The sequence below is a fragment of the Cherax quadricarinatus genome, chromosome 79 (genome assembly GCF_038502225.1).
Source record: "Cherax quadricarinatus isolate ZL_2023a chromosome 79, ASM3850222v1, whole genome shotgun sequence".
In the NCBI taxonomy this organism is placed as follows: domain Eukaryota; kingdom Metazoa; phylum Arthropoda; class Malacostraca; order Decapoda; family Parastacidae; genus Cherax; species Cherax quadricarinatus.
Genome location: NC_091370.1, coordinates 20,102,561 through 20,125,875, shown reverse-complemented (window position 1 = coordinate 20,125,875; position 23,315 = coordinate 20,102,561). Strand labels below are relative to the sequence as shown.

Sequence of the window (23,315 nt, the reverse complement as noted above, 5' to 3'; positions counted from 1 at the left end):
AAGGGGATTACAATACCCACATGTTGGGCGTCAATGGGGTGACAACACCCACATGTGTGCCGTCAAGGGGAGTACAACACCCAAATGTGGGCAGCCAAGGGGATGATAACACCCACATGTGTGCCATCAAGGGGATGACAACACCCACATGTATTCCATCAAGGGGATGACAACACCCACATGTGGGCTGTTAAGGGGATGACAACACCCACATGTATTCCGTCAAGGGGATGACAACACCCACATGTGTGCCGTCAAGGGGATGACAACACCCACATGTGTGCCGTCAAGGGGATGACAACACCCACATGTGTGCCGTCAAGGGGATGACAACACCCACATGTGTGCCGTCAAGGGGATGACAACACCCACATGTGTGCCGTCAAGGGGATGACAACACCCACATGTATTCCGTCAAGGGGATGACAACACCCACATGTGTGCCGTCAAGGGGATGACAACACCCACATGTGTACCGTCAAGGGGATGACAACACCCACATGTGCGCCATCAAGGGGATGACAACCCCTACATGTGTGCCGTCAAGGGGATGACAACACCCACATGTGTGCAGTCAAGGGGATGACAACACCCACATGTGTGCCGTCAACGGGATGACAACACCCACATGTGTGCCGTCAAGGGGATGACAACACCCACATGTGTGCAGTCAAGGGGATGACAACACCCACATGTGTGCCGTCAAGGGGATGACAACACCCACATGTGTGCCGTCAAGGGGATGACAACACCCACATGTGTGCCGTCAAGGGGATGACAACACCCACATGTGTGCCGTCAAGTGGATGACAACACCCACATGTATTCCGTCAAGGGGATGAAAACACCCACATGTGTGCCGTCAAGGGGATGACAACACCCACATGTGTACCGTCAAGGGGATGACAACACCCACATGTGCGCCGTCAAGGGGATGACAACCCCTACATGTGTGCCGTCAAGGGGATGACAACACCCACATGTGTGCAGTCAAGGGGATGACAACACCCACATGTGTGCCGTCAACGGGATGACAACACCCACATGTGTGCCGTCAAGGGGATGATAACACCCACATGTGTGCAGTCAAGGGGATGACAACACCCACATGTGTGCCGTCAACGGGATGACAACACCCACATGTGTGCCGTCAAGGGGATGACAACACCCACATGTGTGCAGTCAAGGGGATGACAACACCCACATGTGTGCCGTCAAGGGGATGACAACACCCACATGTGTGCCGTCAACGGGATGACAACACCCACATGTGTGCCGTCAAGGGGATGACAACACCCACATGTGTGCCGTCAAGGGGATGACAACACCCACATGTGTGCCGTCAACGGGATGACAACACCCACATGTGTGCCGTCAAGGGGATGACAACACCCACATGTGTGCAGTCAAGGGGATGACAACACCCACATGTGTGCCGTCAAGGGGATGACAACATCCACATGTGTGCCGTCAAGGGGATGACAACACCCACATGTGCGCCGTCAAGGGGATGACAACACCCACATGTGTACCGTCAAGGGGATGACAACACCCACATGTGTGCCGTCAACGGGATGACAACACCCACATGTGTGCCGTCAAGGGGATGACAACACCCACATGTGTGCCGTCAAGGGGATGACAACACCCACATGTGTGCCGTCAACGGGATGACAACACCCACATGTGTGCCGTCAACGGGATGACAACACCCACATGTGTGCCGTCAAGGGGATGACACCACCCCCATGTGAGCCGTCAAGGGGATGACAACACCCACATGTGTGCCGTCAACGGGATGACAAGACCCACATGTGTGCAGTCAAGGGGATGACAACACCCACATGTGTGCCGTCAAGGGGATGACAACATCCACATGTGTGCCGTCAAGGGGATGACAACACCCACATGTGTGCCGTCAAGGGGATGACAACACCCACATGTGTGCCGTTTGTAGATGAATGGTTCAGAGAACCGACATGTTGATAAATTAGACACATGTGCAACTCTTGGGTATCTTTATTGAGGAAACGTTTCGCCACACAGTGGCTTCATCAGTCCATACATAGGAGAAACTTGAAGAACAGGAGGAGAATGAGGTAATCAGTCCCTCAACCTTGAGTCGATGTGTTCAGTCCATCAATCCGTTATGCTGTGCTAGTGTCGACTAGGACAGCATCACCAACGTTATGCTGTTCTAGTGTCGACTAGCACAGCATCTCCAACGTTATGCTGTTCTAGTGTCGACTAGCACAGCATCACCAACGTTATGCTGTTCTAGTGTCGATTAGCACAGCATCACCAACGTTATGCTGTTCTAGTGTCGACTAGCACAGCATCTCCAACGTTATGCTGTTCTAGTGTCGACTAGCACAGCATCACCAACGTTATGCTGTTCTAGTGTCGACTAGCACAGCATCTCCAACGTTATGCTGTGCTGGTGTAGAGTAGCACAGCATCAACGTTATGCTGTGCTAGTGTCGACTATCACAGCATCAACGTTATGCTGTGCTTGTGTCAACTAGCACAGCATCTCCAACGTTATGCTGTTCTAGTGTCGATTAGCACAGCATCACCAACGTTATGCTGTACTAGTGTCGACTAGCACAGCATCAACGTTATGCTGTGCTAGTGTCGACTATCACAGCATCAACGTTATGCTGTGCTTGTGTCAACTAGCACAGCATCTCCAACGTTATGCTGTTCTAGTGTCGACTAGCACAGCATCACCAACGTTATGCTGTACTAGTGTCGACTAGCACAGCACCAACGTTATGCTGTGCTGGTGTCGACTAGCACAGCATCACGAACGTTATGCTGTTCTAGTGTCGACTAGCACAGCATCACCAACGTTATGCTGTGCTAGTGTCGGTTAGCACAGCATCAACGTTATGCTGTGCTAGTGTCGACTAGCACAGAACCAACGTTATGCTGTGCTGGTGTCGACTAGCACAGCATCACCAACGTTATGCTGTTCTAGTGACGACTAGCACAGCATCACCAACGTTATGCTGTACTAGTGTCGACTAGCACAGCACCAACGTTATGCTGTGCTGGTGTCGACTAGCACAGCATCACGAACGTTATGCTGTTCTAGTGTCGACTAACACAGCATCACCAACGTTATGCTGTTCTAGTGTCGACTAGCACAGCATCACCAACGTTATGCTGTGCTAGTGTCGGTTAGCACAGCATCAACGTTATGCTGTGCTAGTGTCGACTAGCACAGAACCAACGTTATGCTGTGCTGGTGTCGACTAGCACAGCATCACCAACGTTAAGCTGTTCTAGTGTCGACTAGCACAGCATCACCAACGTTATGCTGTACTAGTGTCGACTAGCACAGCACCAACGTTATGCTGTGCTGGTGTCGACTAGCACAGCATCACGAACGTTATGCTGTTCTAGTGTCGACTAACACAGCATCACCAACGTTATGCTGTTCTAGTGTCGACTAGCACAGCATCACCAACGTTATGCTGTGCTAGTGTCGGTTAGCACAGCATCAACGTTATGCTGTGCTAGTGTCGACTAGCACAGAACCAACGTTATGCTGTGCTGGTGTCGACTAGCACAGCATCACCAACGTTAAGCTGTTCTAGTGTCGACTAGCACAGCATCACCAACGTTATGCTGTACTAGTGTCGACTAGCACAGCACCAACGTTATGCTGTGCTGGTGTCGACTAGCACAGCATCACCAACGTTATGCTGTTCTAGTGTCGACTAACACAGCATCACCAACGTTTTGCTGTGCTAGTGTCGACTAGGACTGCATCACCAACGTTATGCTGTTTAAATGTCGACTAGCACAGCATCTCCAACTTTATGCTGTTCTAGTGTCGATTAGCACAGCATCACCAACGTAATGCTGTGCTAGTGTCGATTGTCACAGCATCACCAACGTTATGCTGTGCTGGTGTAGAGTAGCACAGCATCAACGTTATGCTGTGCTAGTGTCAACTATCACAGCATCAACGTTATGCTGTGCTTGTGTCGACTAGCACAGCATCACCAACGTTATGCTGTGCTAGTGTCGACTAGCACAGCATCACCAACGTTATGCTGTGCTAGTGTCGACTAGCACAGCATAACCAACGTTATGCTGTGCTAGTGTCGACTAGCACAGCATCACCAACGTTATGCTGTGCTAGTGTCGACTAGCACAGCATCACCAACGTTATGCTGTATTAGTGCCGACTAGCACAGCACGAACGTTATGCTGTGCTGGTGTCGACTAGCACAGCATCACCAACGTTATGCTGTTCTAGTGTCGACTAACACAGCATCACCAACGTTTTGCTGTGCTAGTGTCGACTAGCACAGCATTACCAACGTTATGCTGTGCTAGTGTCGACTAGCACAGCATCACCAACGTTATGCTGTTCTAGTGTCGACTAGCACAGCATCACGAACATTATGTTGTGCTTGTGTCGGCTAGCACAGCATCACGAACATTATGTTGTGCTGGTGTCGGCTAGCACAGCATCACGAACATTATGTTGTGCTGGTGTCGGCTAGCACAGCATCACCAACGTTATGCTGTGCTGGTGTCGACTATCACAACATCACCAACATTATGCCGTCAAAGGGTCGACAGGTTACCAAACACTTGCCATAATTAACATGTACTGCCGCGTAAAGAGCCAACAACAACTTCTCCAAAAAACAAAGTGTATTCCTCACAATGTCTTCACCAAATATAGTTTAGATAATGTTAGCTGAAGCTAAGCTGCTTAATAAAATTAACTTATAAAATACCAAAACTCGAATGAATGAAATATATGCGAAAACACTCGCATATATATATTCCTGGAGTAGAACCACAGGTGCCTCGTTGTGCTCCGGGTTTTCTGGTGTTTACACGGTGGCTCTTACGTGCTAGAACTTTAATTTGTGTCATCAATCCTATACGATACATCCCTCTAGCGCCTGGAACCAATCTTGGGCGGAAAACATTATATACTGAGTCAAAAAAGGAGAATTAGTGTGCACTACCTAGCAGAGTTTACTGCCAGAGGGGAATCATAGGCCTATGTCCCGTGTGGAAAAAAATAATAATAATTGAACTTTTCATGTCAGAGGAAAGAAAGTCTCCCTGAAAACATTGAGTATACATAGTGTATAGTGTATACTACAGTGGCTCCCTAGTATATTGATGATAAAGGCTAAAGTGTCATTTGAAAACAGGTGAATTTGTAAATGAAGTGATAAGCCTATAGAGGCAGGTGCCAGAAGTCGCCAGAAACTTACCACACTGGTCAGCTGTTTTAATAATCTTCCTGGCCTGCTAGTGTACTCGCATATAATCTAGTGATACCAGTGAATAGCAGAATACAGTGTTGTAGTAGCAACTAACCAGTATTATAATGGTACTTAGTGGAGTGGAGTGACTTTCATTAGTTTCTTTTTTCTTGAAATACCAGACGTTACTGTGAATTTCATATAACCTGTAGTTACCAGCAGTCGCAATATACACAACGAGAACCAAATATTACTACAGAAAAAGCGTCCTTCCTCCAAAATTTCCACCAGTCAACTATAGTGATAATATAGCATTTATTGTGGTGGAGCCGGAAAAAAAAATAGAAAAGCTAGATACAGCGATTGATAAACAAGGGTGGAGGTCGACCGTTCGTCATTGTAGGAGTTGCCAGCAGTCACCGGCTCTTCAACACGTAAGTTATACTTTTGTATCAATCAAATCACATATTACTCGGGTAGATAATTTCCAGTAGATCCTACATGTGTTAGCCCAAATCACCGACCAGTATGTTTTAAATAAGTGACCCGCTGATCAGATCAGATCGACTGGTCCGAACCCTTGACTGGTCCGAATCCTTGACTGGTTTCAAACGGTTTCGTTGGACAATAAAGCAGACTGTAAACGGATGGGGTTGTAGGCGCCCTTATAAACACAAACATTAAATATAAATCAGGAACGTGCACGGTAAGCTGTCCAATATACAAAAACAGTTAAAAACAGAAATACAAATAGCTAGAGCTTCATTTAAGGAGGTTATTAATAGAATATTCAAGAGATTGCTAGTAGAATTGCAGTAAATCAACCATTCAAATCATTATGAAGCTGTGTGTAGTCTGTGGTCAGCCAAACAAACGGGCTTCCACATGGGTAAATTGTCATTTTTGTGGAAATTGGTGTCACGCCCCTTGTGCAGATATCCAAAAACTAGCTACAAGCAGTGTTAAAACAGGGAAGTGTTTTTGGGTATGCCCAAATGAGATAAATCTGTGGACTAAAATCACAAGGGTATTAAAAGAGGACAACATCAAAGCTGCTTTCATAGAAAACCTGGAAGCTTTCTACAACAGATGGGAACATAAAAAGTCTGGGCTGAATGGTACTGCCCTTGATACTGGCCATGTAGTCACAAACTGTAAGGCTGGAGATGAAGTCCTGGTAGTCAGTAAATGTGGGGCTGATAGTGCTGTCCTGGGAGACAGTAATGGTGAAGCTGGAGGTGCTGTCCTGGGAGACAGTAATGGTGAAGCTGGAGGTGCTGTCCTGGGAGACAGTAATGGTGAAGCTGGAGGTGCTGTCCTGGGAGACAGTAATGGTGAAGCTGGAGGTGCTGTCCTGAGAGACAGTAATGGTGAAGCTGGAGATGCTGTCCTGGGAGACAGTAATGGTGAAGCTGGAGATTTTGTCCAGGTAGTCGGGAATTATACGCAGGAAGGAATACATATAAATGACCTCATAGGGGACAGGAGCCATAGTAGGGAAACAAGTGTAGTCAAAGATAAGATAAAACCAATATTGCAAACTAGAAATACAGCAGGAAATAGCAAACAAGAGGACTCCACTAGCAATAGTGAGGATATATTACCAAAAACAACTGGTGGGAGCTCCATTGTTGGTGCTAGGGAGGATAGAAGTAAGACAGGGAAACATGCACCAACAGGGAATACAGTCACAGAAACCCAAGGCAAACGGAAACCAAGCCTGTGCACATACTATGCACTTGGTATCTGCTGGCATGGGAAATCTGGAAAAACAGACGGGACGTGCAACTATGACCACCATAGAAAATGCCATGCCCATATGACAACAGGAAAATGCAAACTCCCTTCCTGTAAGCTTTTTCACCCCGAATTGTGTACCTCTTCAGTACAGGAAAGACTGTGCTATAACTTAAATTGCCAGGCATACCATCTAAAGGGGACAAAAAGATACAAAACATCCAGGCCATGGGAAAACCTGGGTAGCCACAGCCACTCAAGAGGGAGAGGTTTTTTAGTGCCAGGAAGGAAAAAAAAATGGCAGGAAATGGCAGAAATCGTACACTAATTCCAGTCATTCCTGGAGTGGAACCACAGTCGATGGCCTCCACTCCAAACCAATAGATACAGATACTAATGCCGGAAAAAAAGTCCCCCCCCCCAGTACCAACAATACCACCAATCCGATAACATTCTTCTTTGCAAATATACAGGGTCTAAAGCCAGCAACAAACAACAAAATACCTTTCATCCGTGGACTGCTTGCAGAGGCAAAGGCAATGTTCGCGGCTTTCACTGAGACCCACATAAAGGATCACTTGGACAACGAAATATGGATCCCAGGTTACAACCTATATAGATGTGACAGAGTGAACAGGCACAAGGGGGGGGGGGGGGTTGGCATGTACATTGCAGAGTTACTTGTTTGCACAGAACTGCTTAATGCGTCAAATGATGTAGTGGAAGTTTTAGCAGTAAAGGTCGAGAACCAAAACCTAGTCATTGTTGTAGTCTACAAGCCTCCGGATGCAACATCCCAGCAATTCCAGAAACAACTGTTAAAAATTGACCACTGTCTGGAAAATCTTCCAGCTTCTGCACCCAACATCTTGCTCCTGGGGGATTTCAACTTAAGGCACCTAAAATGGAGGAATATAGCAAATAATATTGTTGCAGTAATAACACCAGGAGGCAGCTCTGATGAAAACTCACACTCACGCGAGCTTTTAAATCTCTGCACAAAATTCAATTTAACCAGCAAATAATAGAGCCTACTAGACTGGAGAATACACTAAACCTCATCTTCACTAACAATGATGATCTGATAAGAAATGTCATCATATCAAAAACAATATACTCAGATCACAACATAATTGAGGTTCAGACATGTATGCGTGGAGCCCCAGACCGACATAATGAGACTAGTCACGAGGGAGCATTCACCAAATTCAACTTCAATAACAAAAACATAAAGTGGGACCAAGTAAACCAAGTCCTAACCGATATAAGCTGGGAAGATATACTAAGCAACACAGACCCCAACCTATGCCTAGAACAGATTAACTCGGTGGCACTCGATGTATGCACAAGACTTATTCCTCTAAGAAAAAGGAGAAGTAGATGTATTTATTTATTTATTTAGTAATTTAAGCATACAAACAGAGGTACAAAAAATACAGGTAAGAGCAGCATGCCAAAGCCACTTATATGCATAGCATTACGGGCTGGCTTAAAATTAACTTAAGATTAACTAAGCAATGATGAAATCAGTGATAAAACATTATTGTAAACAGATAACTATAAAGCACAAATGAGTATTACAAAGACAGGTCATATGGTTGCATGCATTGTTGTACATTCAGTAGAATGGAGTATTCTGTTAGGTAGTGTATTTAAAAAAATAATAAAGTTAGATTGGGTCCTAGGTTTAACAATTGTGTGATATAATTGTGAGTAACATATAGGATATACAATTTATAAGGTTCAGTTATTCAGTATTTATTTGGTTTTGAGTGAGTAAGTGATCTTTGAGAAGAGACTTGAATTTATAAACAGGTAGTGTTTCTTTTATATTTACAGGTAATGAATTCCAGATTTTAGGGCCTTTTATGTGCATTGAGTTTTTGCATAGTGTGAGATGGACACGAGGAACATCAAAGAGTGATCTGTGCCTTGTGTTATGGTCATGTGTTCTGTTGAGGTTGGCAAGGAGATGTTTGAGGGGAGGGTTAATATCAGAGATAAGTGTTCTATGTATGTAATAGGTGCAATAATAAGTATGGATGTTTTGTATGGTGGGTAGGTTGAGTGTTTTGAATATTGGTGGAGAGTGTTGCCTGTAGTGAGAATTTATCATTCTAAAGAGACAGGCGCTCCCTTTACAGGCGACGGAAAAGAATAACAGAGCGGCTAAAAGAGGTCAATATATCTGAAATGCGTAGGGAGACACTGGTCAGAGAAATAGCAAGCATCGAACTTAAGCTAAAAGAATCCTTTAGGAGTCAGGAATCGCGGGAAGAACTAAAAGCCATAAATGAAATCGAAAGAAACCCAAAGTATTTCTTCTCCTATGCCAAATCAAAATCGAGAACAACGTCCAGTATTGGGCCCCTACTTAAACAAGATGGGTCCTACACAGATGACAGCAAGGAAATGAGTGAGCTACTCAAGTCCCAATATGACTCAGTTTTTAGCAAGCCGCTAACCAGACTGAGAGTCGAAGACCAAAATGAATTTTTTATGAGAGAGCCACAAAATTTGATTAACACAAGCCTATCCGATGTTATCCTGACGCCAAATGACTTCGAACAGGCGATAAATGACATGCCCATGCACTCTGCCCCTGGGCCAGACTCATGGAACTCTGTGTTCATCAAGAACTGCAAGAAGCCCCTATCACAAGCCTTTTCCATCCTATGGAGAGGGAGCATGGACATGTGGGTCGTCCCACAGTTACTAAAAACAACAGACATAGCCCCACTCCACAAAGGGGGCAGTAAAGCAACAGCAAAGAACTACAGACCAATAGCACTAACATCCCATATCATAAAAATCTTTGAAAGGGTCCTAAGAAGCAAGATCACCACCCATCTAGAAACCCATCAGTTACACAACCCAGGGCAACATGGGTTTAGAACAGGTCGCTCCTGTCTGTCTCAACTATTGGATCACTACGACAAGGTCCTAAATGCACTAGAAGACAAAAAGAATGCAGATGTAATATATACAGACTTTGCAAAAGCCTTCGACAAGTGTGACCATGGCGTAATAGCGCACAAAATGCGTGCTAAAGGAATAACAGGAAAAGTCGGTCGATGGATCTATAATTTCCTCACTAACAGAACACAGAGAATATATATATATATATATATATATATATATATATATATATATATATATATATATATATATATATATATATATATATATATATATATATATATATATATATATGTCGTGCCGAATATGTAAAAACTGGTCAATTAGCAAGAACTCATTTAAAATTAAGTCCTTTCTAAAATTTTCTCTTATACGTTTAAAGATAGATTTTTTTCATTAATGTTGATGTAAAAATTTATAATTTTGCACCAAAAGGAACTTAGAAAACTTACCTAACCTTATTATAACAAGCACAATTTATTTTAGCCTAAAGCAGGGAGAGAGTTCTCAGAGTAACGTAGTGTGGATGTGTCACCGTCCACGGTTACCCTTAGATTGTGGTTAGTAGTTGGTGCCAACCCCACCTTCCCACCATCCCTCTACTCCCCATATGGGGTAGGAGGGTTTCTGAGATGTCAAGTATGAAATTATAAGATATAATAGCCAGCCCATAGCTTTTTCTAGTCTTTTATAACAGGTCAAGTGGTTTGAGGAAATACGTTTCTCGTTGGATACTATACATATGGATTCCTATTGTTCTGTGTAATCTTTTTAAATAAAATAAGAAAGGAATAGAATGTGCTCTTTGTCTGTTTAAATGTCCTGCTCGGAGGAACTCGATGTTCTATGAGGCACTCAGGAGTATCTCTTCCTAAATTTCATTGTCTCGTATTTTTCTCAGTGTTGGTTAATGTGCTTTACTTGGGAATCTTCTATGCTTTTTCGATAACATTTCTATGATCTAAATTTCTAATTTCTACTAGTACCCTTTAACCTCTCCTTATGTTATCTCTTAATCTTGTGTGCTTGTCACTGTATGGTACACTAACAGCTACAAGCCATATATAATCATCACAGTGGAAGTGGTGTGAAGTTTTGGTGCATAGACACTAGTCGGGCGTCACCACTCCATCAGCCCACTTGGCGTAATGAACAATCCTGTGATTTTGTATAGTATTGTTGTTTAAGATTGTGTACAATGGACTCTGTTAAATAGTTACCGAGCTTGTATAACCCATAATTTGAGTTGTATACTGTATTCCTTTCATGTTTCAAGAGGGAAGATTCCATTATGTTTCTTTCCATGACAGAACTCTTGGGTATATAATCTGGGCAGCATCCCACCCCGGTGGTTGATTACATATATTAACGTGGTTAAAGATAGCATTCGACTCCTGTCCTGTTGGGTTTTTCTGGTTTCCAGGAGGGCACTTTGTTGGAGGATGTTTTTAATCAACCTTTGTTTCACTGTCACCGTGTTTTTGAAAGCAAGGTTTATATTGATCTTTTTAAATGAACTCACGCAGTCAAACCAGATTCTCATTGTATGGTAAAACTAGTACATTTTTCCTGGCCATCACTTCTTTAGGTTCAGTCCTGCTGGAAGTCTATTTCTTGCTGACATTACTGTCTTCTCGACAAAATCCCTGGAATATTTCAATTTTGTGGCTATGTTGAATATCTTGCTGACTTCGTCCTCTAGGTACTCTGAACTGCAGATGCTCAATGTTCTCAAGAACATTGTGAGGAACACATTCCTTGTTACCTTGGTTTTGTGGTTGGAATACTAGTGAATGTATGACGACACATTGGTGGACTTCCTATAAACTATGATATTGAATTTTATATCGACGCGATGTGTTAAAACACTTAGGAAAGGCAGTGTTATTTATTTCATGTTCTGAAGTGAGCATAATGGAAGGTACTAGACCACTGAGTCTGGGTAGGAACTCATCAATGTTGTGATATTTAGGCCACAGGCAAAGAACATCATCTACGTATCTGAACCAACTGGCTTTATCTGGGAGAATGTCTTTAAGAAGTCTAGTCTCATAAAATTCCATATATAGGTTGCTGAGTAAGGGGCTAAGGGGATTTCCCATTGCCATGCCTTGTTTTTGAGCATAATACAGTGGACCCACGCATAACGATTACCTCCGAATGCGACCAATTATGTAAGTGTATTTATGTAAGTGCGTTTGTACGTGTATGTTTGGGGGTCTGAAATGGACTAATCTACTTCACAATATTCCTTATGGGAACAAATTCGGTCAGTACTGGCACCTGAACATACTTATGGAGTGAAAAAATATCGTTAACCGGGGGTCCACTGTATTTCCCTTCAAACACGAATATACAATCAGCAACACAAAGTTTTATCAACTCAACTATTGTTTCCGTGAAGTAGGGCATGGCGAAGTTTTCTAATTCCTCTTCGAGGTACGACAGTAAGTCAGGGACAAGGACTTTGGCGAAGAGACCTGTGACGTCACAGTAGCTCGCTAGGGTAAAGTCATGAGGGGTATTTAATTTCTGGAGCCTCTCAGTGAGGTCAACATTATTTTTAATATGTGCGCCTGAGATTTTACCGACAATGGGAGTTAGAAGTTTAACCAACCGTGGCTTGTCTTGCATATATATACACACACGCACGCTCACACACACGCTCACACACACGCTCACACACACGAATGTTTCTGAATCTATTTCATTCATTGCAATTGTCGAATTATATAATAACCTAATTATATTTTCTAAGCTAGTATAACGCGTCGGGGGATTTTCCCAGACGACGATAATGGTAACAACTGCAACCGCGATAAATATTTTACTTACTCCTGTGAGGATTCTATCAGGAACAGGAGGAAAAAACTCAGCATCTTAGAGTATTGTTGATGGTGACGTACTAGGGTGTAGAGGGAGGCACTGCAATGTTGGAGAATGTGGAGGGTAGCACTGCAAAGTTAGGGAGTGTGGAGGGAGGCACTGCAATGTTGGAGAATGTGGAGGGAGGGACTGCAGTGTTAGGGAGTGTGGAGCGAGGCACTGCAATGTTGGGGAGTGTGGAGGGTAGCACTGCAAAGTTAGGGAGTGTGGAGGGAGGCACTGCAATGTTGGAGAATGTGGAGGGTAGCACTGCAAAGTTAGGGAGTGTGGAGGGAGGCACTGCAATGTAGGAGAATGTGGAGGGTAGCACTGCAAAGTTAGGGAGTGTGGAGGGAGGCACTGCAATGTAGGAGAATGTGGAGGGAGGGACTGCAGTGTTAGGGAGTGTGGAGCGAGGCACTGCAATGTTGGGGAGTGTGGAGGGTAGCACTGCAAAGTTAGGGAGTGTGGAGGGAGGCACTGCAATGTTGGAGAATGTGGAGGGTAGCACTGCAAAGTTAGGGAGTGTGGAGGGAGGCACTGCAATGTTGGAGAATGTGGAGGGAGGGACTGCAGTGTTAGGGAGTGTGGAGCGAGGCACTGCAATGTTGGGGAGTGTGGAGGGTAGCACTGCAAAGTTAGGGAGTGTGGAGGGAGGCACTGCAATGTTGGAGAATGTGGAGGGAGGGACTGCAGTGTTAGGGAGTGTGGAGGGAGGCACTGCAATGTTGGGGAGTGTGGAGGGTAGCACTGCAATGTTGGAGAATGTGGAGGGTAGCACTGCAACGTTAGGGAGTATGGAGGGAGGCACTGCAATGTTGGAGAATGTGGAGGGTAGCACTGCAAAGTTAGGGAGTGTGGAGGGAGGCTCTGCAATGTTGGAGAATGTGGAGGGTAGCACTGCAAAGTTAGGGAGTGTGGAGGGAGGCACTGCAATGTTGGGGAATGTGGAGGGAGGGACTGCAGTGTTAGGTAGTGTGGAGGGAGGCACTGCAATGTTGGGGAGTGTGGAGGGTAGCACTGCAACGTTATGGAGTGTGGAGGGAGGCACAGCAATGTTGGGGAATGTAGAGGGTGACACTGCAACGTTAGGGAGTGTGGAGGGAGGCACTGCAATGTTGGGGAATGTGGAGGGTAGCACTGCAACGTTAGGGAGTGTGGAGGGAGGCACAGCAATGTTGGGGAATGTAGAGGGTGACACTGCAACGTTAGGGAGTGTGGAGGGAGGCACTGCAATGTTGGGGAATGTGGAGGGTAGCACTGCAACGTTAGGGAGTGCGGAGGGAGGCACTGCAATGTTGGGGAATGTGGAGGGTGACACTGCAACGTTAGGGAGTGTGGAGGGAGGCACTGCAATGTTGGGGAGTGTGGAGGGAGGCACTGCAATCTTGGGGAATGTGGAGGGTGGCACTGTAACGCTAGGGAGTGTGGAGTGAGGCACTGCAATATTGGGAATGTGGAGGGTAGCACTGCAACGTTAGGGAGTGTGGAGGGAGGCACTGCAATGTTGGGGAGTGTGGAGGGAGGCACTGCAATGTTGGGGAATGTGTGGGGTGGCACTGTAACGCTAGGGAGTGTGGAGGGAGGCACTGGAGTGTTAGGGAGTGAGGAGGAAGGGACTGCAGTGTTGGGGAGTGTGGAGGGTAGCACTGCAACGTTAGGGAGTGCGGAAGGAGACACTGCAATGTTGGGTAATGTGGAGGGTGACACTGTAACGTTAGGGAGTGTGGAGGGAGGCACTGCAATGTTGGGGAGCGTGGAGGGAGGCACTGGAGTGTTAGGGAGTGAGGAGGAAGGGACTGCAGTGTTAGGGAGTATGGAGGGAGGCACTGCAGTGTTGGGAATGTGGAGGGTAGCACTGCAACGTTAGGGAGTGTGGAGGGAGGCACTGCAATGTTGGGGAGTGTGGAGGGAGGCACTGCAACGTTAGGGAGTGTGGAGGGTGGCACTGTAACGCTAGGGAGTGTGGAGGGAGGCACTGGAGTGTTAGGGAGTGAGGAGGAAGGGACTGCAGTGTTGGGGAGTGTGGAGGGTAGCACTGCAACGTTATGGAGTGTGGAGAGAGGCACAGCAATGTTGGGGAATGTGGAGGGTGACACTGCAACGTTAGGGAGTGTGGAGGGAGGCACTGCAATGTTGGGGAATGTGGAGGGTAGCACTGCAACGTTAGGGAGTGCGGAGGGAGGCACTGCAATGTTGGGTAATGTGGAGGGTGACACTGCAACGTTAGGGAGTGTGGCGGGAGGCACTGCAATGTTGGGGAGCGTGGAGGGAGACACTGGAGTGTTAGGGAGTGAGGAGGAAGGGACTGCAGTGTTAGGGAGTATGGAGGGAGGCACTGCAGTGTTGGGAATGTTGAGGGTAGCACTGCAACGTTAGGGAGTGTGGAGGGAGGCACTGCAATGTTGGTAGTGTGGAGGGAGGCACTGCAATGTTGGGGAATGTGGAGGGTGGCACTGCAACGCTAGGGAGTGTGGAGGGAGGCACTGCAATGTTGGGGAGTGTGGAGGGAGGCACTGGAGTGTTAGGGAGTGAGGAGGAAGGGACTGCAGTGTTGGGGAGTGTGGAGGGAGGCACTGCAATGTTGGAGAATGTGGAGGGAGGCACTGGAGTGTTAGGGAGTGAGGAGGAAGGGACTGCATTGTTGGGGAGTGTGGAGGGAGGCACTGCAATGTTGGGGAATGTGGAGGGTGGCACTGCAATGTTGGGGAATATGGAGGGTAGCACTGCAACGTTAGGGAGTGTGGAGGGAGGCACTGCAATGTTGGGGAATGTGGAGGGTAACACTGCAACGTTTGGGAGTGTGGAGGGAGGCACTGCAATATTGGGGAGTGTGGAGGAAGGGACTCCAGTGTTAGGGAGTGTGGAGGGAGGCACTGCAGTGTTGAGGAGTGTGGAGGGAGGCACTGCAGTGTTGAGGAGTGTGAAGGGAAGCACTGGAGTGTTAGGGAGTGAGGAGGAAGGGACTGCATTGTTGGGGAGTGTGGAGGGAGGCACTGCAATGTTGGGGAATGTGGAGGGTGGCACTGCAATGCTGGGGAATATGGAGGGTAGCACTGCAACGTTGGGGAGTGTGGAGGGAGGCACTGCAATGTTGGGGAGTGTGGAGGGAGGCACTGGAGTGTTAGGGAGTGAGGAGGAAGGGACTGCATTGTTGGGGAGTGTGGAGGGAGGCACTGCAATGTTGGGGAATGTGGAGGGTGGCACTGCAATGTTGGGGAATATGGAGGTGTAGCACTGCAACGTTAGGGAGTGTGGAGGGAAGCACTGCAATGTTGGGGAATGTGGAAGGTAACACTGCAACGTTTGGGAGTGTGGAGGGAGGCACTGCAATATTGGGGAGTGTGGAGGAAGGGACTCCAGTGTTAGGGAGTGTGGAGGGAGGCACTGCAGTGTTGAGGAGTGTGGAGGGAGGCACTGCAGTGTTGAGGAGTGTGGAGGGAGGCACTGGAGTGTTAGGAAGTGAGGAGGAAGGGACTGCAGTGTTAGGGAGTGTGGAGGGAGGCTCTGTAATGTTGGGGAATGTGGAGGGTGGCACTGCAACGGTAGGGAGTGTAGAGGGAGGCACTGCAATATTGGGGAATGTAGAGGGAGGCACTGCAGTGTTGGGGAGTGTGGAGGGAGGCACTGCATTGTTGGGAAGTGAGGAGGGGGACACTGCACTGCAATGTTGAGGAGTGTGCAGGAGTGCACTGCAGTATTGGGGAGTGTAAAGGGAGGCACTGCAGTGTTTGGGAGTGTGGAGGGAGGCACTGCAGTGTTGGGGAGTGTGGAGGGAGGCACTGCAGTGTTGGGGGGTGTGGAGGGAGGCACTGCAGTGTTGGGGAGTGTGGAGGGAGGCACTGCAGTGTTGGGGAGTGTGGAGGGAGGCGCTGCAGTGTTGGGGAGTGTGGAGGGAGGCACTGCAGTGTTGGGGAGTGTGGAGAGAGGCACTGCAGTGTTGGGGAGTGTGGAGGGAGGCACTGCAGTGTTGGGGAGTGTGGAGGGAGGCACTGCAGTGTTGGGGAGTGTTGAGGGAGGCACTGCAGTGTTGGGGAGTGTGGAGGGAGGCACTGCAGTGTTGGGGAGTGTGGAGGGAGGCACTGCAGTGTTGGGGAGTGTGGAGGGAGGCACTGCAGTGTTGGAGAGTGTGGAGGGAGGCACTGCAGTGTTGGGGAGTGTGGAGGGAGGCACTGCAGTGTTGGGGAGTGCGGAGGGAGGCACTGCACTACAGTATTGAGGAGTGTAAAGGGAGGCACTGCAGTGTTGGGAGTGTGAAGGGAGGCACTGCAGTGTTGGGGAGTGTGGAGGGGTGCACTGCACTACAGTATTGGGGAGTATAAAGGGAGGCACTGCAGTGTTGGGGAGTGTGGAGGGAGGCATTGCAGTGTTGGGGAGTGTGGAAGAAGACACTGCAGTGTTAAGGACTGTGGAGGAAGTCACTGCAATGTTACTGAGAGTGGAGGGGGGCAGTGCAGTGCTGGGGAGTGTGGAGGGAGGCACTGCAGTGTAGAAGAGTGTTAATGGGGCACTGCAGTGTTGGGGAGTGTGGTGGGGGCATTGCTGTGTTGGAGAGTGTTGAGGGAGGCACTGCAGTGTTGAAGAGTGTGGAGGGGGCACTGCAGTGTTGGGGAGTGTGATGGTGGCATTGCAGTGTTGGGGGGTGTGGAGGGAGGCAGTGCAGTGTTGAGGGGTGTGGAGGGAGGCACTGCAGTGTTGGGGGGTGTGGAGGGAGGCACTGCAGTGTTGAGGGGTGTGGAGGGAGGCACTGCAGTGTTGGGGAGTGTGATGGTGGCATTGCAGTGTTGGGGGGTGTGGAGGGAGGCAGTGCAGTGTTGCGGGGTGGGGAGGGAGGCGCTGCAGGGTTGGGGGGTGTGGAGGGAGGCACTGCAGTGTTGGTGGGTGTGGAGGGAGGCACTGCAGTGTTGGGGGGGGGGGTGGGCGGCACTGCAGTGTTGGGGGGTGTGGCGGGAGGCACTGCAGTGTTGGTGGGTGTGGAGGGAGGCACTGCAGTGTTGGTGGGTGTGGAGGGAGGCACTGCAGTGTTGGGGGTGTGGAGGGAGGCACTGCAGTGTTGGGGGTGTGGAGGGAGGCACTGCAGTGTTAGGGGGTGTGGAGGGAGGCACTGCAGTGTTGGTGGGTGTGGAGGGAGGCACTGCAGTGTTGAGGGGTGTGGAGGGAGGCACTGCAGTGTTGGTGGGTGTGGAGGGAGGCACTGCAGTGTTGAGGGGTGTGGAGGGAGGCACTGCAGTGTTGGGGGTGTGGAGGGAGGCACTGCAGTGTTGGGGGTGTGGAGGGAGGCACTGCAGTGTTGGGGGTGTGGAGGGAGGCACTGCAGTGTTGGGGGTGTTAGTAGAACACTGAGACGCGGAATTGTGTGTGTGTGGGACACTGCGATGTAAGAGTGTGTGTCACTGTATGGGTGAGGCCTGGCATTGTAGAAAAGGGGTGCGGGCGAAGCCCTGCAGTGTGAGAAACGTGGGTGAGGCCTTGCAGTGTAAGATACGGTGTGGGTGAGGCCTTGCAGTGTAAGATACGGTGTGGGTGAGGCCTTGCAGTGTAAGATACGGTGTGGGTGAGGCCTTGCAGCGTAAGATACGGTGTGGGTGAGGCCTTGCAGTGGAAGACACGGTGTGGGTGAGGCCTTGCAGTGTAAGATACGGTGTGGGTGAGGCCTTGCAGCGTAAGATACGGTGTGGGTGAGGCCTTGCAGTGGAAGACACGGTGTGGGTGAGGCCTTGCAGTGTAAGATACGGTGTGGGTGAGGCCTTGCAGTGTAAGATACGGTGTGGGTGAGGCCTTGCAGTGTAAGATACGGTGTGGGTGAGGCCTTGCAGCGTAAGATACGGTGTGGGTGAGGCCTTGCAGTGTAAGATACTGTGTGGGTGAGGCTTTACAGTGTAAGATACGGTGTGGGTGAGGCACTGCAGTTTAATAGAGGGTGTGGGTGAAGCTTTGTAGTGTATGAGCGGGTGTGGGTGAAGTCTTGCAGTGTAAGAGAGGGGTGGGTGAAACCTTGCAGTTCAAGGTAAAGTGTGGGTTAAACCTTTCAAAGTAAGACAGGATGTGGTGTGTGGTGAGGAACAACTGTGTGGGAGTGTATGGGCGAAGCATTCTGGTGCGGATAGGGTGTGGGTGGAGCACTGTAGTGAGGCAGTGTGTGTGTGTGCGGGTGTGTGGGACGCTATTGTGAGGCTGTGTGTGTGTGTGTGTGTAATCACCTTTTAGTGGTTGCAGGGGTCGATTCATAGCTCCTGGCCCCTCCTCTTTACTGTTTGCTACTAGGTCCTTTCTCTCCCTGCTCCATTAGCTTTATCAAACCTCGTCTTAAAACTGTGCATGGTTCCTGCTCCCACTACGTCACTTTCTAGGCTATTTCACTTCATAACAACTCTATGACTTAAGAAATACTTCCTAACATCCCTTTGACTCATAGGAGTCTTCAACTTCCAATTGTGACCCTTTGTTTCTGTGTTCCATCTCTGGAACATCCTGTCTCAGTCCACTTTGTCGATTCCTCTCAATATTTCGTATCATGTTATCATAATCCCCCCTATCTCTCCTGTCTTCCAGTGTCGTCAGGTATGGGTGGGTGGGGCACTACTGTGAGGCAGTGTGTGTATGTGTGGGGGGCACTTTGATGAGGCAGTGTGTGTGGGTGGGGCACTACAGTATATATAGGAATCTGCAGTGTGGTTGGAGCACTGCTGTATGGTTTGGCACTGCTGGGTGGTTGGGGCACCACTGTGTGGTCGGGGCACTGCTGTGTGGTCGGGCACCACTGTGTGGTTGGGGCACTACTGTGGGGTTGGGGCACTGCTGTGTTGCTGGGGCACTGCTGTGTAGTTGGGGTACTACTGTGTGAATGGGTCACTGCTGTGTGATTGGGCAATGCTGTGTGACTGGGGCACTGCTGTGTGGTTGGGTCACTACTGTGCAGTTGGGGCACTCCTCTGTGGTTGAGGTATTGCTGTGTGGTTGGGTCACTGCTGTGTGGTTTGGCCACTGCTGTGTAGCTGAGGCACTATTGTGTGGTTGGGTTACTGCTGTGGGGTTGAGACACTGCTGTGTAGTTAGGGCAGTGATGTGTGATTGGGGCAGTGCTGTGTGGTTGGGGCAGTGCTGTGTGGTTGGGGCAGTGCTGTGTCGTTGGGGCAGTGCTGTGTGGTTGGGGCAGTGCTGTGTGGTTGGGGCAGTGCTGTGTGGTTGGGGCAGTGCTGTGTGGTTGGGGCAGTGCTGTGAGGTTGGGGCAGTGCTGTGAGGTTGGGGCAGTGCTGTGTGGTTGGGGCAGTGCTGTGTGGTTGGGGCACTGCTGTGTGGTTGGGGCACTGCTGTGAGGTTGGGGCACTGCTGGGGGGTTGGGGCAGTGCTGTGTGGTTGGGGCAGTGCTGTGTGGTTGGGGCAGTGCTGTGAGGTTGGGGCAGTGCTGTGAGGTTGGGGCAGTGCTGTGTAGTTAGGGCAGTGATGTGTGGTTGGGGCAGTGCTGTGTGGTTGGGGCAGTGCTGTGTGGTTGGGGCAGTGCTGTGTCGTTGGGACACAGCTGTGAGGTTGGTGTACTACTGTGTAGTTCGCTCACAGCTATGTGGTTGGGTCACTCCTGTGTGGTTGAAACACTGATGTGTGGTTTGGGCACTGCTGTGGTTGGGAACAGCTGTTGTAGGAGCACTGCAGTGTGATTGGAGTATTACTGTGTGATTGAGGCACTGCTGTGGTTGGGGCACTGCTGAGGTTGGGCACCGCAGTGGTAGGAGCACGTTTGTGTGGTTGGAGCAATACTGTGTGGTTGGGACACTGCTGTGGTTGGGCACTACTGTGGCAGAAGCACTGCTCTGCGGTTGGGGTACTACTGTGTGGTTGGGTCACTGTTGTGATTGGGCACTGCTGTGTGGTTGGGGCACTGCTGTGTGATTGAGGCAGTACTGTGTGGTTAGGTCACTGCTATGTGCTTGGGACACTGCTGTGTAGTTGCGGCACTGCTGTGTGGTTGGAACACTCCTGTGTGGTTGGGGCACTGCTGTGTGGTTGGGATACTACTGTGTGGTTGGGTTACAGCTGTGTGGTTGAAACACTACTGTGCGGTTGGGGCACTGTTGTGCAGTAGAAGCACTGTTATGTGGCTGGGACATTACTGCGTTGTTGGGGCACTGCTGTGGTTGGGGCACTGCTGTGTGGTTATGGCACTACTGTGTGATTGGGGCAATGCTGTGATTGGGCACTGTTGTGGTTGGGGCACTACAGTGTGGCTGGAGTATTACTGTGTGGTTTGGCACTGCTGTGGTTGGGCACTGATGTGGTAAAGGCACTGCTCTGTGGTTGGGGCACTACTGTGTGTTTCGGACACTGCTGTGGTTAGGGCACTGATATAGCTGAGGCACTGCTTTGTGGTTAGGGTACTACTATGTGGATTGGGCAGTGCTTTAGTTGGGGCACTGCTGGGTGGTTGGGGAACTACTGTGTGATTGGGGCACTGGGGTGGTTGGGGCACTGCTGTGATTGGGTCACTGCTGTGTGGTTGAGACACTCTTGTTTGCTTTGTGCACTACTGTGCGGTTTTGGCACTGTTCTGGTTGGGCACTGCTGTGGTGGGAGCACCACTGTGTGGTTGGGGTACTACTGTATGGTTGGGTTAATGTTTTGATTGGGCACTTCTTTGCAGTTAGGGTACTACTATGTGGTTGGGGCACGGCTGTAGTTGGGCACTGCTGTGTGGTTGGTATACTCCTGTGTGGTTGGGGCACTGCTGTGTGGTTGGACAATGCTGTGTGACTGGGTCACTGCTATGTGGTCGGGACACTGCTGTGTAATTGCGGCACTGCTGTGTGGTTTGTGTACTCCTGTGTAGTTGGGCACTGCTATGTGGTTGGGGCACTACTGGGTGGTTGGGTTACAGCTATGTGGTTGAATCACTACTGTGTGGTTTGGGCACTGCTGTGCAGTAGAAGCACTGTTGTGTGGTTGGGGCATTACTGCGTAGTTGATGCACTGCTGTGGTTGGAGCACTGCAGTGTGGTTATGGTACTACTGTGTTGTTTGGCACTGCTGTGGTTGGGCACTGATGTGATAAGGGCACTGCTCTGTGGTTGGGGTACTACTGTGTGTTCCGGACACTGCTGTGGTTGGGGCACTGATGTAGCTGAGGCACTGCTATGTTGTTAGGGTACTACTATGTGGATTGGGCTCTGCTTTAGTTGGGGCACTGCTGGGTGGTTGGGGAACTACTGTGTGATTGGTGCACTGGGGAGGTTGGGGCACTGTTGTGATTGGGTCACTGCTGTGTGGTTGAGACTGTTTTTTTGGCACTGCTGTGTGGTTGAAACACTGTTGTTTGCTTGGTGAACTACTCTGTGGTTTGGCACTGCTGTGGTTGGGCACTGCTTTGCTAGGGGCACTGCAGTGTGGTTGAGGCACTACTGTTTGGTTGGGGCACTGTTGTGGTAAGGCTCTGCTGTAGTAGGGGCACTGCTCTGTGGTTGGGGTACTATTGTGTGGTTGGGCACTGCTGTGGTTGAGTAACTGTTGTGTGGTTGGGCACTGCTGTGGTTGGGGCACTGCTGCGTGGTTGGGCACTGCTGTGTGGTTGGGGTTCCTCTGTATGGTTGGGACATTGCTGTGGTTGGGGCACATCTGTGTTGTTGGGGAACTACTGTGTGGCTGGGGTTCTGCTGTGTGGATGGAGCATTTCTGCTTTTGGGGCACTGCTGTGTGGTTGAGGTAATCCTGTGTGGTTGGCGCACTGCTGTGTGGTTGGCACACTACTGTGTGGTTGGCACACTGCTGTGTGGTTGGCACACTACTGTGTGGTTGGCACACTACTGTGTGGTTGGCACACTACTGTGTGGTTGGCACACTGCTGTGTGGTTGGCACACTACTGTGTGGTTGGCACACTACTGTGCCACACAATGCTTTATGAAATATTTCACAAAACTAATTTAACCTTCGTTATAGATGTAATTCTTAGAATTTCCCCGAAACATTGTGAACTAGAATATGTAACATCGACCATCACGGATCTACACTGTCATGATCTTCAGGAAACAGGACAAGTGTTTCCTGAAGCGAGTCTTAGTCATATAACCCGCAGCTAGAGCTATTGGTCATCTGACCGAGGCCTTCCTCTGGCTTATCATTCCACCTCTTTAAAAATTGTTTATAGCTAAACCAAGAATGCTCTAGTATACATATTCACTGTGAGGAGCCGAAGTGTGGTAACACTGGTATTCTTACAACGTCTCGCTCGAAGATCCACTCCGACACTGTCAAGCTACTGACGACTACCATTAATCTGCTTCACTAAGCTTCAAGTCGTTTAAATAACCTCGTACTCTCCGGTCACACTATCCACACTATATCACCACCACTACTTTCACTAACTGGCTCCTCTGACCTATTCATTTGCACCAGAATCTGGTGCTTTCTGTGTAATTTCAGTGGTTGAGTGATCACCAGGTCAGGAGTCTCGGGTAAAAAACCGCTTTGCCCAGTTATCGTTAGAGCTTTTTAAGATGTTTAAATATTTTGTAAAGTATTCACCACGATTTCTGCGTTTAAAGAGGAACTTAATGATGAAGTTT

General features: G+C 48.9%; 1 protein-coding gene across 2 annotated transcripts in view; it reads right to left on the bottom strand.

The window, feature by feature from the left end:
- LOC138855066 (glucose dehydrogenase [FAD, quinone]-like) overlaps positions 1 to 23,052 on the bottom strand; it is a 510,380-nt gene extending 487,328 nt beyond the window's left edge. The window contains exon 1 of one of the 2 annotated variants that reach the window (XM_070102042.1): positions 22,969 to 23,052. The gene's annotated coding sequence lies outside the window, so the exon portion shown is untranslated. Of the gene's footprint in view, positions 1 to 22,922 lie in introns of both variants that reach the window. The other variant, XM_070102044.1, reaches the window with a different exon arrangement.
- Between the last annotated feature and the right edge of the window lie 263 nt (positions 23,053 to 23,315).